Source organism: Cupressus sempervirens, chromosome 2 (genome assembly GCF_028749045.1).
Source record: "Cupressus sempervirens isolate cs-2001-9-10 chromosome 2, ASM2874904v1, whole genome shotgun sequence".
Classification (NCBI taxonomy): domain Eukaryota; kingdom Viridiplantae; phylum Streptophyta; class Pinopsida; order Cupressales; family Cupressaceae; genus Cupressus; species Cupressus sempervirens.
The window spans coordinates 325,324,205-325,342,762 of NC_143119.1; positions in this window are offsets into that span (position 1 = coordinate 325,324,205).

Consider the following 18,558-nt stretch of genomic DNA (forward strand, 5'->3'; position numbering starts at 1 on the left):
AAAACTTCTTCTCCTTTATTATTAGGAGTGAGAGCTCTTCTAATGCAAACTCATGCTAAAAATTTAATAAAATAAAGCTAATTACATACAAACTAACTCTTTAAATAGTACTAAGTAGGTCTTTACCCTTGTTATATCAATTAATGGGTGAATGAGCCTTTACATAACTTAGAAAAATAAAATAAGAAGAAGATAATAAGAGAGAAGCCATGAGATGATTTGGGAGTCTCTAAGAGCTTAAAAAATAGAAGCTTGGTCTTCTCTAAGCATCCTTGGAAGTTGAACTGCCATCAAAATGCATTTTCAATGCATGGAATGCTCTAAAATAACAACTAGCAATTAACTATTGGCACACTACATCAAAATTGTTGGTGAACCTTTGAAAAGTACACCTTCAAAAGTTGCACCTTGGTGATAGGACCCAATATTCCAAAAATTCTTCTAAGTTTCAAAACTAAATTCCAATAATTGGGTTTTGTTCCCCTTTATACCAAAAATGGTATTTGGGTGTTTGCTTTTGAACTTCTTATTACTTCCACCACTTCCTTAGCTTCAAGTAAATCTAATGAATCATATTTATTTCTAACCACTTGCTAGCAGTTTCTCACTTCTATCCTTTTATCCACAAAATCCTGAAGCTTGGTATCTAGTTCCAACAATGCTTCTTAAGTTTTAATTGATTATCTTACATCATCTTTTGACAAAGTATTTTCAAATGTATTTTTGAATTGTTGAACTATAGCTTGTACTGAGAAAAGCTTGGTCTTTGATTCATCTTCAAAAATATCAAGGTTGGAGGCACTATAGGACTTATATGCTTCCAAAAATTATGCTTGAGCCTTATTCTTAATTTGGTGAATATCATCATGTAACCCCTCCATAACTTTATTCCCTAAAGATATCTTTTCTATAAAATCAAATAATTTATTCAACTCTTCTATTAAGTATATCTCCATCAGCATCTGGTACCTTTTCCCTTTTATAGATCTAAGTGCTTGTAGATCATTGGCCTAGGTATGCACTTCATCAATTAGCCCAAAATCTTGGTTTATAATGGAAACCAATGTGTTAGAATTAGTCTAGATGTTGTGCAATAGGTTCAATCTATCCTATATTATTTACACTCTTCTTTCCTCAAAACTATGATGCCATTTGTGAGATTCTTCCAAAAATGAATCCATTTGTGGTCCTTCTTGCTTCTTTTCCAATGTTGCTCCAAGAAAAATCTTAAGATTATTCAAATCTATCAGCCCTACCACCTCATTTAGGTATCCTCTCAATAGCTCATTCTTCTTCTACAACATTATTAACTCTAACTCATCTCTATCCAAGTGTAAAAACACTTGGTTGAGGCATGTAGCAATCAAGACCTTTGATGTATCCACTGTGGAATTTCCCAATATGACCTTCTTCATCTAATAGTCATTTGGATTAAATCCTTTAGTGTTAGTATGAGGAGGTGGAATGGAAATGTGTGCTAGAAGATCTTGATCTTAATTCTTCATTATAAAAGAAAGTGCTCTAGCATCACCCTTAGGTGGCTTAGGTTTCTTTATCTCTTTTATTAGTTTTTTCATTCCCTCATCTTCAGTCAATTTCATCTACCTCTTTTTCATGAACATGACCTCCTTCTTTAGCCATGATGGTGGTGTCCCCATTGATGACATGTATTGTGCTAAAGAGGTTGGTTCTGAAGTAGGTTCCTTTCCCTTATCACTTCTCTCTGGAGTCTTCTCATGTCAAGGAATATCTTCCAAGAGAGATTGTGTGTCATGTTGAGCTAAGGAACTAGCCTTTGTATCTTGAAGAACTTGTTTCTTTTCTTTTTCTATTTGTCCTTCCTCAAATACTTCATCAGCATGCAACTTTACATATTCACCTTCCTCTATATTTTGACTCTTTGATTCTACTTCAATTGTCAGAGGAGGTGGAGCCATTGATCCTTTATCTATTATCATTGTCATGTCATGTGTTGATAGAGGAGGAATGTCAAGAGTTCCTTGAGGTAGAAGAGGTAATTGATTCCAATCCTATCCTAATGGTTCATTCCTAGGAAAGTCCCTTATTCTCTCTCCTACCATCTTGGGTCCTACAAGAATAAAATAAAAATCCAAGAGGTTAAAAATATCCATTCCCTTACCTTCCATTTTTTCTATCCATTTATGTTGTTCATATAAAAAAATTTCAACCTAGATATGCTCCCTAGAGATAGATGGATTAGTCAAGAAATTTCTTTTATTCAAAGGGACAAACTCAATTTGTTCCCCTTCTTCCTCATCCTCCACTTCGAGGATATTTTCTGGCACCTATGAAGATCAGGTGCTACTCTTATTTATTCTTCTCCTTTTTACTCCTAAAACCATTATTTATGTTTGGTCTCTCTTGGGAATTGATGGGGAGGATTCTTTCTCTGAGGCTTGAGGTGGTGGCACTTCTTGTAATGCCCACCTAGAGATCCTTGGAGCAAGGATAAATAAAATCCAATACATTTTTTTCAAGTAACAAGAATGGATTATAGCAACATCAACATGCTACTAATAAAAAGATCACAACGAAAGACTTAACCAAGCTATCTAAGAAACCAAAAATCTCCAAGCATCACTACTTATCAATGTATTCAATTAACCAACTATGAAAGTTAAACAAACAAGAAACACTTAAACTCTAATCGGTCAAGACTTAGGAAGGTGTGCAATCCAATAGGGTATCCAAGACATCAAAACATGCTTCCAAAAGATGCATGAAAAGGATCCTTGTCTTCCATGCAAAAAATTATCACATACTACACATCGAAATGCTCCACCACACAAGGAAACTCTCCTTCATGCAAGTGAAAAATTGGTTGCATGAGAAAACACCTAGCCACACAAGCTAGTAATTTCTCATGTGATTAAATACTAGGTTGTGCACAAGAGTGTGTACTCTCACATGAGTATCTACCATAGCCCATATGAGAGAATGCTTTCCTCATGCAAGGAAATGTATCTTAGACATGAAAATAGATGAAAACTAACATAATATACAAAAATGGATGTATGGTAAGAATAATTCCTCCACACTAGGGACTACCAAAAAAATATAAATTGATGCTTAGACACTCGAGAACATGGAAACAAAAATGACATCTAAATAAAGGAAAATTAAACATCTATCTACTCCATACCATCTAGTATAATCATGTTGAAAAGTAACATCGCAATGAACATACATGTGCATAAATAAACTATCTTAATAAATTGAAATAACATAAACCACATAGAAAACACTCTAGAAAGATATGGAGAACCATGTGAGCATCTAGCTCTAGAACTAAACATGGAGGAAGGCCAACTTTGTACGTTGGTCCCCAACAGTGGTATAGGTAGCTACACCTCCCAACTACATGGAACTTGTAGGCCCAATCCCACTATGCTAATTGAGATAGTGAGCTTACCACAAACACACACAATATAGTCATCCATGGCTAACACTCATGCCAAAAAGTATAGCAGGAATTAAACCAAGATCATGAGACAATGTAATGCAACATGTATTAGTCAGACACTCTATGGGTCTACTATGTAGGGACTCTAGGAGAGAGTAGATTGCTTGGCATCACAAAGATCAAGCTACAAATCATGTGGAAAAACTCCCTCAAGAGGCCATCACATTGTGTCCTCAGATGAACTATGTGGACTCTTTTTCCTTAGATTAACCATACAAGCACATACCCTCAAATAAACCATACAAGTATGTCACATTTTATTATCTTAGTTTTATTACCCATGAATTCATTTAGTTGTCACTTATTAGAGACTTCTTCATGTCAACCTTTTTAGGAACATGAGTTGGGGTTACAAGAAAAGACCCTCTACTACTCTACCCTATATACCCGTGCTCATTACATGATGAGTGCCCATAGGTAATGCAGTTTCCCAACCCAACCCTAGTACAAGGGCACCAACAAAGTATTTAATTTTCTCTTATTATGGTCTTGAATTGGTCATTTGATATAATTTGTATAAAATAGCCATTAAGTCATAAAATGGTGATAAAGGACATTATTATTCTATTATAATATGTTTTGAATGTTCTTCTAAATTTTTAAATTCATTTCAATCAAATATTGTAGAAGTTGTGAAATGCAACTTATCAAAAGTTATGAAAACACAAAATGGGAAGTTGGTAGATACTATTAGAACCTTTTAATGGTCATTCATAGGAATGATGTAAAGTTGAAGAAGGATTGGAAATCATTGGAAGTATTTTGGTATCAAATCTTCATTGTTCAATCCATTGTTTTGTTGCCTTGAAAGTTTTTCCTCTTATTTTCAAGTCTTGTATAGACATGTATAGCTAAGTGAAATCCTAGTATGTGCCGAGTTGTCAGCCAAGACTAGTTGGAGCTGAGTGAGTTGTAGCTATTGAATAAAAGAAATGATAGTTGCTAACAAGTAAAGAGAATTTCTATTGAAGCTCAGTAAGGGTAATTCCTATAGTTGCTGAGTGAAGTGGAATTTGCAATGATGCCAAGTAAAGAAAAAATCACATAAGGAGCTAAGTGTACAACTATATATGCACTTAGCATTAAATGCTATGTATTGAAGGGTACAAGGTTGGTTTTTTTTAATATTTTTTGTCATTCAAACATAGATTAAAGATCAAGAAGAGCAAAAAAGTGATTTCCAAGAAAAGAAAAAGTATTTGCAAAGATTCAGCATCACCTCATCGATCTAGGGTATTTCTCATGTGCTAAGCTATGTTGTTTCAAAGTTTGTTGAAACCCTAGTTTGCAAAATGGCTTCTAGCTCTAAAAACCCTAAGGTTAAGGAAGCTTTTGAGGTTCAACTAGTTAGCAATGAGGTTAAGCAACCAAATTTTAGGGCAATTCTAGAAGTTGCATATAAGAACGACACTATTGGCACTTTACCTATTATCCCACCAAAAGTTGTAATAGCTCAAGATGTTAGGAAATGCTAAAATTGCAAGGTTGGATGGATTGGTGACATGGAGATTCACTAGGCCTATGACAAACTATGTGAGAATGGGGTATTGAAAGAAAAATTCAACATTATTGAGAGAAAGGGACTAACGTGTGCCCTAGATTTCTTGATAGTCTTTAAAATGGAATGGATTAGAATAGTTTTAAGTAGAATACATAATGGATGCCTATGTTTGGAAGGTGGTCCTGTCAAGTTATCAAAGAGAATCATATATAGGGTCATAGGTTATCCAACCCCAGATCATCCAAAGACCCTAAGAAGTGACTCCGAGGAAGTCATTGAGAAGAACATAGGGGCACAATGGAATAAGAGGGGTATGACCATAGAAACCATCAAATATCCACTCATAGAGTTTTCAGTGAGGATCATGTCACACAAATTATACTAGTCAAGATGATTGAACAGTGTGCCATGCATTGCATTGGATATAGGCTACAAAATTGTTAAGAAAGATCATCATACATATGATCTAGTAAAATTGCAACTACAAAAAATTATGGAGAATTTGGGAGCTATAAGAAGATTCAAAAGTGCTCATTGTATGTTTGAGTCAATTTTGATATGTATATTTTTCTATGTTCAAAATGATTTTCCCTCATTTGGTAAGATAGGAAGAAGTCCATGAAGCAAAGACTAAGAATTCCAGTTTCCCTAGTAGATTAGCACATCAATGGTATCTATTTCTTAGTTGATATTGATTATACTTATATTCAAGCAATAGTACCAAGAGTTATATGGTTAAGGCCATTTGGATGTGAGATAAACATTGATGAGGCATCAAGAACAATCACAACATTGCTTGTCGAGGAAATTGACAAAAGTGCAAAACCTTTTGGCACTTATGATTTTGTTAGATCAAAATTTGACATGGATCTAAAGAAAACATTTGTATTGAAAAAGAAGGATAAGTTGGTCAAGAAACTTAAGCCAAGGAAGCACCAACTAAGCTAGAACCCAAGAAGAGGAAAGGAAGCACATAGCTTGCAGCACATACAAAGAGAAAAAAGGCTACTCAGCCAAGCCCTACAAAGCATACTACAAGAGCAAGCACAAGAGCCACAACTCAAAATGCTAAGGAGCAAGAAAAGAAGAAGGCAATATAATAGAAAGGTCTAGCAAGAATAAATTAAGAAGAAAATATGTTGCTCAACCTAACTCTAATGAAGAAAAGAATGAGTTAGAAGACACAAGCGAATTCAAAGAGGTAAGTCATGCCACCAAGTCTGATTTAGAGAATATTTGTGATAATATTAAATATAATGTAAACTTAATTGGCTTGAAGAACATTGATTTCAATAAGTTAAGTAGGTAAGAACAAAACATGGTTGAGGAATCAGTCTATACCATGATGGCTAAGTTCAAGAACACCCCACTTGAACTTGATAATTCAGTGCCTAAACATTTATATTCTATTGTTGAAAATAAATGGCATTATTGCCTTAACATGGAGAACAAAATAAGAGAGTCTATATTGGCTCAAGTAATGCCAGAGCTTACAACAGGACAAATAACTAAGGCTAACAAGAAGCATGGGAGCAAATTTGCACCCAAATAGAGAGCCTTCAACATTCTCCAAAACAACATTAAAGATGTTAATAAATCCACTAAGATGTGGAATTCAATTTATGGTTTAACAACTATTAAGCAAGGAGAAGAGGATCCCTTTGAGGGAAAGAATGATAAGGAAGAGGAGGAGAATGAAAAAGAAGAAGAAATTGAGAAAGAAAAAGGAGATAACACAATGGAGGAGACACAACAGAGAAAAGATGAAGTGGCAATAGCTAAGGAGCATAAAATAGAATAGAATATGTTAGACAGTCAAGTTTCACCTTTGAGCCCTCCACATGACACCTCTACACCTATAGACATAGTGATAGTAAAGGATGTTCCTAACAGCTCTTATTAGAAAATCAATCCATTGACTATAGAGGATCTTAAGAAGATCCTTGACCAATCAACATTACAAGCTCAATTATGCAATAATCCTATATTGGTCAGTGTAGATGAGTTGCAAAAAGTTATAGCTAACTTAACAAAGGATAAGGTGAATCCAAAAGAACCACCTTTTTTTATCCCTATATCTACTAGTGGACAACCCACAATGCAAACATCAATAGACACATTTGTAAAGGTTGACTACATAGTCAAAGTGATGATGATTGAGCACAAGACTCAGACTGCAAAGGATAAAAAGCCTACAAAGGAACAAATAAGACAGATGGATACTTCTACCTCTATTACAAAAACATAGGGTTCACCACCACAAATAATTGTTATTGATAAAGACAAATCAGAAGAGGATAAGGAAAGTCCAAAGGAAAAAGAGCAAGAAGTGATTCAAACATTGGTAATTCTACCAACTACTAGGACTCCTACAAGAATGCTTTAGAAGCTAAGCACTAATGTTATGCCACTACAAATCTTAGCACTAGGCTCGAGCTCCACAAAAGTTGCAAGGGTGCTTCACTATAGAGACCCTACATTAGATGAAGAGATAGTCATTCCAAAAAATGACTATGACACTATTACACTTGATTAGATAAATCTAATGTAGGAGGCATTAGAAAGGAAGAAGAAGTAGGAGATACTCAAAAATGAGTATAAACAAAAGCAAGCATTACATGAGATTAAGAGAATATTCTTAGATGCCTTCAACTTGCAACCACCTAATGAAACAAAGACCATTTTGGAGAAACTCTTAGAAATAGTGGACCAGGTGCAAAGTGAAGACCATGAAACCAATTCAAAACTAATGGAATGGTTAGAGAAGAAATTTCAAGCAAAGGTCAATGAAAAGATATCCAGTGAAATAGCACTATCATAGGTAGAGCTATCAAACAAAACAAAGAAGGTGAAGATAGTAATTGAGAATATATTCTCATTGTACATAAAATTGTGTGATCCTTCAATCTTCACACAAGAAACCAGCCAAACAATAATGAGCTTGGAAAGAAATTTGAAAGTATTAGGCATGCAATTGCCAAAAAAATCCAGCTCAAAGTGAGAAGCAATTTCATACAACACTGCACACATAGAAGGAACTAGTTGTATTGATATTAAAAGAGGTTAATATTAGAAGCAAATTAGTTCAAATACCAGTCACCCTAACCCCTCACATGGAGATTTTACAAAATGAACTAGCCTATGTAGAAAATGTATTGAAGAAAGATCCTAATATTTCAACATTAGATGGCTTAGTTCACCTTGCAGCAAAGACAACAATAAAAATCAAATCCCTAAAAGTTGGAATGCAAAACTGGGATGCTGCTTTAAGAATTGTGATGGAAGTAAAAAAGACCTTCTTGGAAAAATACGCAGTCAACGTATAGACCCTTTGACATAAGTGTCAAAAAGAGGGAGATGAATCAAAAGGCTAGAAGGAGACTTAAATTGCAAGGGGAGACATATGAAAGGGGGAGCTAAAAAAAATGGAGTAGAGCAAACAAAGGGGGAGTACAAAGCAAAAAAGAAAAAAAAGGGCATATCAGACTAGATCAGATAAAGAGTATCAGAATGAATCAGCATGAGGCAAATCAAATCAGAGAGATTTTAGATACAAAAAAGGCACATAAAATCAGGGGGAGCTACAAAAATCTTAAGGTATATAGTCCTTCACATAATTTTGAATAGTTTTGAAGTTTTGTATATATGTCGAACTATAATTATATTATACTTAAGGGAGATAGACTCATCATGCATAGTTAAGTGTTTTTGACACTCATGTCAAAGGAGGATATTTTTGATCTCATAATGGTTTTGACAATTGAGTGTCAACACATTTAATCTATTTGCTAAGTTCATGTTGAGTATAATATATATAGGTGTTGAGTTGCAATATTTGTTGAGCTAGTCTGGTGTCAAGCAAATAGACAGTGTTGAGTGAGTATATGTGTTGAGTGAACAATAGATGCCAAGCATGTTGAGGTTTTGATCAAGATAGAATTTTAGTAAGCATCGAGCATCATTAATTAGCAAGTGTCGAGCAACACAGAATCAACATAAGAGTCTGTGCCTTCACAATCTAAGATGTAAACCATTTTGCATGCTTGATAATGGATAGATCTTGAATCTTAGAGATAAGATTGAATCTATTTAATTCCCTATGTAATCAACATGAAACCAATCAAATAATTAGAATACTAAAGATTAAAAGTGGATGAATCTTAGCTGTAGATTCATACCTAACCCTAAGTCACAAAATCTTTTTAAGGAGATCGAAGCCCCATAATTCATGTGCACTGAATGATGAGAGTTTGATGCATGTGAGCAAAGAAGAGAAGTAAAAGGGGTGAAGTGATAAGAGGAAATTCAAGGTAACTTAGAAAAGTAGGAGTAATGCAAGATCAATTAGAAAAATAGAGAATCAGCATTATAAGAGCTTCATATCAAATCAGTGAGGATCAGATTAGATAGAACAAGGATCTGAAATTAGTAATATCAGATTGTAAGTGATTAGGTCAAACATTCTACTGTACTCTCTAAGATTTTTTATAGCAGAATGAAATCCTATGGAATTAGGTTGGTTTAATAGCCATTGCATAAATCCTTTAACAAGGTGGCATTCCAAGTGAATTTCTTGTAAATCCTTTGGACAGGTGCACTTCTAACGAGGTGTAAAAGCCTTTAATAAGGTAGGCCTCTCATAGGGAAAACCATTACTAATGCTCAAACATTTTAAACTTGACAAGTTACATTATTGTTTCAGTAGTAAGTTGTGGGTGCCATCCCCACCCCAGTTTTACCTTCTCATTTTGGAGGGTTTCTAGGTGATCAAATCTAGTGTCAAATATTTTTCATGCATGCTTTTACTTTCAATTTATTTCAATACGTTTTCATGCATATATTGATTTAAGTTAAAGTTTTAAAGGTTAAAGTTTAGTACTTCTGATTCACCCACCCCACCCCCCTTATAAGTATACTTTCCACTTGTAAACTCCAACATTTTATAGGTTTAGTCAAGTTGTAAGAAATTAGGTATTATTAAGCCTAAAATTGTTCAAAATTGCTCTATAAGGAAAAACATGAAAAAATTACTAAAATTGGGAAAGAAGTGTTCAAAGGAGTTCCTTAGGTGTTTTAGGTTCATTTTGTGAGAGTTGAAACCATACTAGACAAGTTTGGATGCCTAGATTGCAATATTGCAAAAGTTGTCAAAGTTGCTCATTGATAACTTTGCACTATTTGTAAAATTGCAATAGCAATTTTTGCACATTTTGAGGAAAGGGTAGAATAGGTAGTTATGGCTCAAATGAAAGGCCAAGGTGGATATGAGAACCTATTTAAACACCCTCCTATTCATTTATAAGGGTTGGTTGAATCACTTTTACAAACAATTATTGAAATAAAAAGAATTGTTGACAAAAAACCAAACTTTTGGAGGATTGATAGAATAGTTGGATTGGTGTCCTTGTTGTTCTTGATGGAATATTTTCTTGTATCCATGTTTTGAATCTATATTAGGATTTTTTGATTAGAAGTAGGAATTTTTTTATGTTTTCAAAATTAATTATATTTTTCTTACCTATTGTCCAGTTTTGTGCAACCAACAACAAAATGGCTATAGATTGATTTTCCATGGTCAAAACACAATGGCCCTACTAGGGAATTAAGTAACAACCTCTATAAATATTGTAAATATAAATTTTGGTTTGTTTTGGAGTTAGATAGACATTTATACAAGCAATTCATAGGTAAGAAAATGAAGGCTTGGTGAGGCAGTAAAGCTTGTAGTTGGATTTTAGAATGATCAAAGGATTCACATGTGACAACCTTAAAGGGGAAATGGTGGATTAAGGTTTTAGGTATCCATAAACTAGAGGAGGAGGCTTTATGCTAAGTCTAGAGAATTTGGAAAAAAAAATTCTATCATTGCCCTTGAAACCCTCAAAATAAGGGTTTTCTAGAGTCATACTATATGGACATCATGGAGGCCTAAGACCTAAATAATATCCAAGCTTAGGTCATTAGGAAACAAATTCCAAAAGGAATCAATAGGTCTTGTTAAGTGATTTTTTAATTTATTGCAAGTTCCTTGTTTTTAGGAGGGCTAATTGGGACTCTTAAGGCTATTAGGACAAATAGGGAAATTTGGAGTTGTGCGTATGTTAGACATATCCAAAAGATGCAAAATGATGTGAAAAGTGTTAAGAACCATAGCAAGCAAGTATAAACTTGATTTTAACCCAATGATGGAATTTGATGGAGTTTTGTCTTATTAGGCCAAAAGATGCATAGTTAGGGTGTTGGAGTCAAGAGTAAAAACTAGGTTGATTGGTGAGTTTCTTGGAGAAAGGGGATTAGAAGAGAGTCGTCTAGGTTGGGGTTAGATTAGTTACCCTAAGTGGGATAAGAAGAATCCTTGAAAGAGCAAGAAAATATCTAAGTGAAGAAGATCCCCATCAAAGTGGTATCAAAGCAATAAGATTGTGGCTTGAGGTGGTATGTTGTATTCCACTGAATCAAGTGAATCTTCAAAGATGGTTACCAATCCAAAATTGGCTAAGGAGGTAGATGAGTAGAAGAAGCTCATGGAGGAGAAAAATAGGTTTGTTGATGAGTCCATAAAAGAGATAAAAGATAAGTTGAAAGAGATGGAAGATGCAGCCCAAGAAAAAGAAGATGAAGACACTAGTAGGGGCAAAGAGAAGGTGGACTTGGAGGATGAAATACTTGAACCTGATCCTCCACTTGGTTAGCAAGAACCATTCCTCAAATCTCTCAAAGCATTTGGAGGAAAGTGTCGTGAGAATGTTTCACTGTTCCATTCAAAGATGGATGTAGAGGTGATCTTAGAATGGATTGAGAGTATTTTGAATTACTTTGAATGTGAAGGGACAATAGAGGCTCAGAAAGTGAGATTTGCAAAGTCAAGATTAAAAGGACAAGAACTAAATTTGGTAGAAGCTTGTGCAAGAGGAAAGAAGCTAATAGACAATTGGAAGGCTATGTTAGCAAAGATAAAAGAGACTCATTTTCCAAAAGACTATGAGATCCAACTTTAGAAGTAAAGGAAAATGCTCAAATAGAAGTATCTTTATGTGGCTACCTACATTGAGGAGTTTAAAAAAATGTCTCTAAGGTCAAGGGTACAAGAGGCAGAGAGCATCAAGGTGGCAAGGTACTTAAATTACCTTAAATGGTCCATTCAGGATGAATTGCATTTGTTCAAGCTCACCACACTACAAAGTTATTTTCAAATGGATAGGAAGGTGGAAGACTAATTGAGAAAGAAAGGTGACTCAAATTCCAAAGGCAAAGGTAAAGGTAAAGATTTTAGAGGTGGCTCAAGAGGTGGTTTTGGTGGAAAGACCAATGAAAAGAGAAGCTATAGAGATTCCAAATGAAATGAGAAATCTAGTGAGACTAGTCAAAGGGGAGGCTCTAGCAAAGGTAGAAGATCCAATAATGGTTGTTGAGGTAGATATGGGAATAGCAGTAGAGGTTCACACTTTAGTAACATGAAATGGTACAACTATGGTAAGTTGGGGCATCCTACCTATAGATGTCAAGAGAAGGCATCAACATCTTATCGAGAGAAGAAGATTACTTATTTCTAAGAGGAAGATAGTCAAAAAATAGGGGAAGTGGACCTTGAAATAGAGAAGAGTGAGAACCTAATTTTGACAAAGGTAATTAATAAGGTCATAGGAAATATCTTAAGGTGTCTTACCAAAGATTATGGGTAGAGTTGGGAGAAAGTCATACTTTAGGAAGAATTTCCCTATAATGATAGCAAGAATAGGATGAAAAAGTTAAGTCCTTTCCAAATAGTGTATGGAACACACCCAAGTCAAATTATGGAGTTCAAAGACCTACTAGCACAGCAAAACATCAGTGATCATGTTGATGATTTTTTTCAATCTATGAAATAGGGACATGATAAGGCTAAACAAACCTTGATGGAGGAAAATTAGAAGTTGAAGGAAAAGAAGGATGAAGGAAGGAGAGAACTATAATTACAAGTGGGAGATTTGGTTATGGTCTACTTGAATAAAGAAATATTGTAGAAGGGCATCCCTATTAAGTTATAGATGAAGAGGATTGGGCCATGCAAGGTATTAGAGAAGTATAGACCCAATGCCTACAAAGAAAACATACCCGAAAACATAGCTATCAATCCCATATTTAATTTCAAGGACTTTATATGTTAAAAGGTTCTAAAGGTGGATGAGGAGGAATATCAGATATAGCTAAGCAAGGATATATCAAACTTGTAGATACTTGAAAGGAAGAAACCATAAGTGGAGAAGATACTAGATTCTATAGTAAAAAAAGAGTACAAGAAACAAGGTTTATAAGGAACATCTAGTGAAATGGTCAGATACACCTAAAGCTGAAACAACTTGGATTTCTAAGACTAATTTCAAAAAGCATGGCATCAAAAAGGAAATCCTCTCTCTATAGGTAACTTAGACTTCTTCTTGCAAGGGGGAATGGTGCAGGAGAACCTAGGGGTAAGGTAAAACCCTAACTCAAATTTTCATTTGTAAATGGTGTAACCAGCTATTTAGTTACTAAGGACTACATTTAAAGTATCAATATAGGTTTTGGATGTGTGGTTAGGTAAGATTCTAGGATGAGTTAAGTTGTAAGCAATTAGGTGTTGTTAAGCCTAAAATTGATCAAAATTTCTCTATAAGGAAAAACATGGAAAAATTCCTAAAATGGGGTAAGAAGTGCTAAAAGGATGTATTTAGGTGTTTTAGGTTCATTCTATGAGATTTGAAATCAAACTAGACAAGTTTGGAGGCCTAGATTGAAAAATTGCAAAGTTTGTCAAAGTTGCTCATTGACAACTTTACAATTTTTGCAAAATTGCAATAGCAATTTTTGCACATTTTAAGGAAAGGAAAGAATAGGTAGATATGGCTTGAAAAAAAGGCCAAGGTGGATATGAGAACCTATTTAAATTCACTCCAATTTATTTCTAAGGGTTGGCAGAATCACTTGTATGGATAGTTACTAAAATAAGAAGGATTGCTGATAGAAAAACAAACTTTTGGAGGATTGATAGAATAGTTGGATTAGTGTGCTTGTTGTTCTTGATGGAATATTTTATTGTATCCATTTTTTGAATTTATACTAGGTTTTTTTTATTAGAAGTAGGAATTTTGTTAGTTTTTCAAAGTTAGTTAGATTTTGTTTACTTGATGTCCAGTTTTGTACAACTAGCAACAAAATAGCTAGAGTTTGATTTTCCATTATAAAAACACTATGGCCCTAGGGAATCAAGTAATAGACTCTATAAATATTTTAAATATCAATTTTAGTGTGTGTGGGAGTCAAATAGCCACTTATAGAAGTGAGTTATAGGTAAGTAAATGAAGGATTGGCAAGGCACAATGAAGCTTGTAGTTGGATTTTAGAATGATTAGAGAATTTTTATGTGCCAACTTTGAAGGAGAAATGGTGGAGTAAGTTTTAGGTGTTCAAAAACCAAAGGAGGAGGCTTAATGATTAGTTTAGAGGATTTGGAAAGCATTTTTTCTATCATTTCCCTTAAAACCCTTAGAATAAGGGATTTCTAGAGCTATACTATACAGACACCATGGAGGCCTAAGTGTTGAAAATAATTATTCAATTGTACATTGTCTTTGATGTTACACAAAATGTCACATCTTTATTGGTTAGTATCTATCGAGCATTCCAATGTTTTTCAAGTTTAGAAAACACATTATATCAACTTCACTTAGGCACTAAAGAGAAGTTCCCTAAAGATTAGTGTTAACCAAGCTCACTTGGTTAACAAAAGATAGTTGGCATGGAACTAGTGTTAACCAAGCTCACTCAGCTACTAAAAGAAGTTTACATAGTTATAGTGTTAACCAAGCTTACTTGGTTAACATAGGAAAATCATTTCTGAGTTAGTTTCTACTATGTTTGGTTGGCTAATAAAGGATTTTCTTGTTTTGGCATATTGAGTTTAATTGATTTGTTTGTTGGTTCTAGCCAATTGAGGAGATAAATATTAATTGTTTTAAGTTATATTCAAGCCAATTTTATAACATATATAATATAATTATAAGGAAAATTTGAGGGATTGAATGTGAGAATGTGCAAAAGATAAGAATATGCTTAGAGGAAGAGAATTGGAAGATAAGCATAATATCCTTGATGAGTTGCAAAGATATATTTGATCAAGAAGGATCAAATATTCAAGCCAAAATTGAGATCAAAAAATATTGCATCAACAATAAGTTTAAGTCATTTTTACTCTCTTACCATTGTAGTAGTGAACTAAATCTCCTAACAGAATTGTCTTAACAACTATTTGTAAATCCTCTAACAACATGGCATTTCTAGATTGAAGTTTCTAAAGACCTCTAACAAGGCCACTCCTAAAAGAGTGATCAACTCATCTAATAGGATCACACCTAAAAATTTGGTTTGTAACCTTTAATAGGGTTGGTTCCTAAGAGGGATTACTTTAGAAAGTGAAAAATAGTAACTAGTTGCAATTAATGGTTTTCCCAAAATTGGGTTTCCACGTTAAATATTGGTGTCTTTTGTGTTCATGATTTTTATTTTATGTGTATGAAACTAAGTTAATTAAGGTTAATCACACTTAATATCTTAATATCTAGATCTTTTGTATTTACCAAGTTACAGTTGATATTATAGTGCTTGCCAAGTTACAAAAAATTATTAGTGTTAACCGAGTGACAACAGTAATTTAATTTTAATAGAGTTCATGTTTGATTTTTATTGACATCTAAGTGATATGGAATTATTTTTATGGTAACTGGTTCACCCCTAGCCTCTCAGTTACTCCTCTTATATTTAAAACAATTGGCATTAGATCTCTTGGTGCTTGCATAAAAGGTTTCAAGGACCTAAGTTAAAGATTAAGATGTCTTATAGAAGAGAGATTCCCAAGTTGAACAAAGATAACTTTGAGGTATGTCAGGAACTCATGAAGCTACATTGGCAACCATTTGTGAATCGGGTTTGAAATATTTAAAAAACCATTACAAGGCACCTAATAGAACTTTGACTATTGAAGAAATTGCTAAAAAGAAGAATCATAATATTATGATGATTATATTGCATAGATTACTCTTAATTATGTTGAATTTGATGAAGTCAAAGATTGTGAGATTTCTCATAAAATGTGGATCAAGATAAAAGATATCTATGGAGGTGATGACAATGTTAGAAGAGAAAAAGAAAAAGTCTTAGAGGTTAGTTTGATTAGATGAAGATGAGAATGGATGAAAACATTGCAAAATATAGTGAAATAATCAAAGCAAGTGGCAGTGCAATCAAATCCTCTAGAGGGAAAATTGAAGATGTCATAGTGGTCAACAAGGTACTGAGTACTCTTCTTCCTATCTATGTAATTAGAGTATCTACAATTCAAGAAATGAGATGTGATCCTGAGAATGACATAACTTTTGATGCATTAGTCAAATGGTTGACAAAATTTGAGATAGATAATTATTTTCCTAGTTCTAGGAATCTTGAATCTAAATTTAAAGCCAAGTTGTCACCTACAAAAAAAGCTACAAATTCTAAAGGAAAACAATATGAAAATGAAGAAAAATATAGTTCTAACAATGATCTTGAATTCATTGAAGCCCTTCCTTTAATAAGATGTCCTAAAGCTAAAGGAAAGTACAAAGGTAAAATCCCTCTAATCTATTTTTCTTGTAAAGAAGTCAGTCACATTGTTGCAAGATGTCCAAATAGAGAAAGGAAAGAAGAAAAGAAGAGAATAAAGTACAAAGGAAAGACGGATTTCAAAACTAAAGGACTACAATGATAAAGGTAAGAAATATTGTTTCATGGCTAAAGATTCTAATAGCACTAATAATGACGAAATGGTCTATATTGTTGTAAAAGATGATGATGATGATAAAGATGATAAGATGGTACTTATTTCCCATGTTAGTAAAAATGATACATGGATCATTGATAGTGGATGTTCTCAGTATATGACTTGTTATAAAAAAAAGTTTAAACATATGTAACACTATGATGGTGGGAGTGTTAGATTTGGAATTAATGAACCTTGTTGAATAAAAGGAAAAGGTTGTATTTCTCTAACCAAAGAACTTAGACATGACAATTCTTATTGAGTTGAAGGATTGAAGAACAATCTACTAGGTGTGGCGCAATTGAATGAAATTAGATTGAAGGTAGAATTCATGAATGGGAAGGCCAAGCTACTAGATGGAAAAGGAAATCTAGTTGGGTCTAGTAACCAAACAAAAGGTAATCTATTCTACCTAGATCTAAGTGAAAGTTCATGTTTCATTGCTTAAGTCAAAGATATCTGGTTATGGCATAAAAGGTTGTGTCATATAAACTTTGATAACCTAATCAAGATATCAAAGAACAAAAGAGTGTGAGGTGTTCCTAATTGGAGGAAACTTGATATGGGCATGTGCAAGAATTGTCAAATTGGGAAGATGGGAATTACAAGTTTCAAAAGCAAGAACTATCATTCTAAATAAATCTTGGAGCTGGTTCATATAGATCTATGTGGACCCATTGGGATAGAGAGCTATAGGGGAGATAAGTATTTCATTTATTTTTTTTATTATTATTCTAGAATGATTACAGTAATGTATTTGAAAGATAAGTCTAAAGCTTTTCAAATGTTCAAGTGGTATCTAGCTAGAGTTGAGAAAGAAACTAAAGTGTCTAAGGTTAGATAGAGGAGGTGAATTCATCTCAAATGAGTTCAATGAATTTTTTACTAAAAAAGGAATCAAAAGATAAGGATCAACCCCTAGTACACCTAAGTAGAATGGTATAGTAGAAAGAAGGAACAAATTTATCATGGATTGTGCAAGAACCCTTATGATAGAGAAGAATATTGTAATCAAATTATGAAAGGAAGCAATCAGTACAGTAGTGCATACCTTGAATAGAGTATATCTAAAGAAATACTCAAATCAAACACCTTATGAACTATGGTATGGCTATAAACCTAGTGTAAGCTACTTGAGAGTATTTGGTAGCAAATATTATATTTTGATAGAGACTAGGAAAGGTAAGTTTGATGTCAAGAATGATGAAGGCATATTCCTAGGATACTCCAACAAAATTAAAGCATACAAATGTTTGAATATAACCACTCATAAAATCATAGAAATTTCACATATGAAGATTGATGAGTTTGTATAAAAAAGTAAAGAAGAGAGCACCAAAGAACTTGAAGACTATAAGGAGTTTATCTAATTTGAACCTAATTCATTTACTAATAGAATTGGAAGTAAGAAAAATTCACCTCCCGAATCCCCAAAATCTCCAAAAGCACCTGAGTTGCAATCAGTGCAACTTGAGTCACAGTTTGAAGGACCCAAGTCATAGTTAGAAGCAATTGAGTTGCAACGAATGCAACCCAAGTCAGGATCTAAAGGACCCAAGTCACAGATAGTGGGACTCGAGCATGATGTAGAAGATCATGGTGATTCAAGAGAAATGAGATCCAAAGCTAAAATACCTGTGCTAGGAATATATTCAAAAGGTACCATGCACGTAAGAAAATTATTAGAGACAAATCAAAAGATACAATGATAAGAAACAAATTGAAAGGGACATGCTTGCTTACTAAACTTGAGCCTTAAAA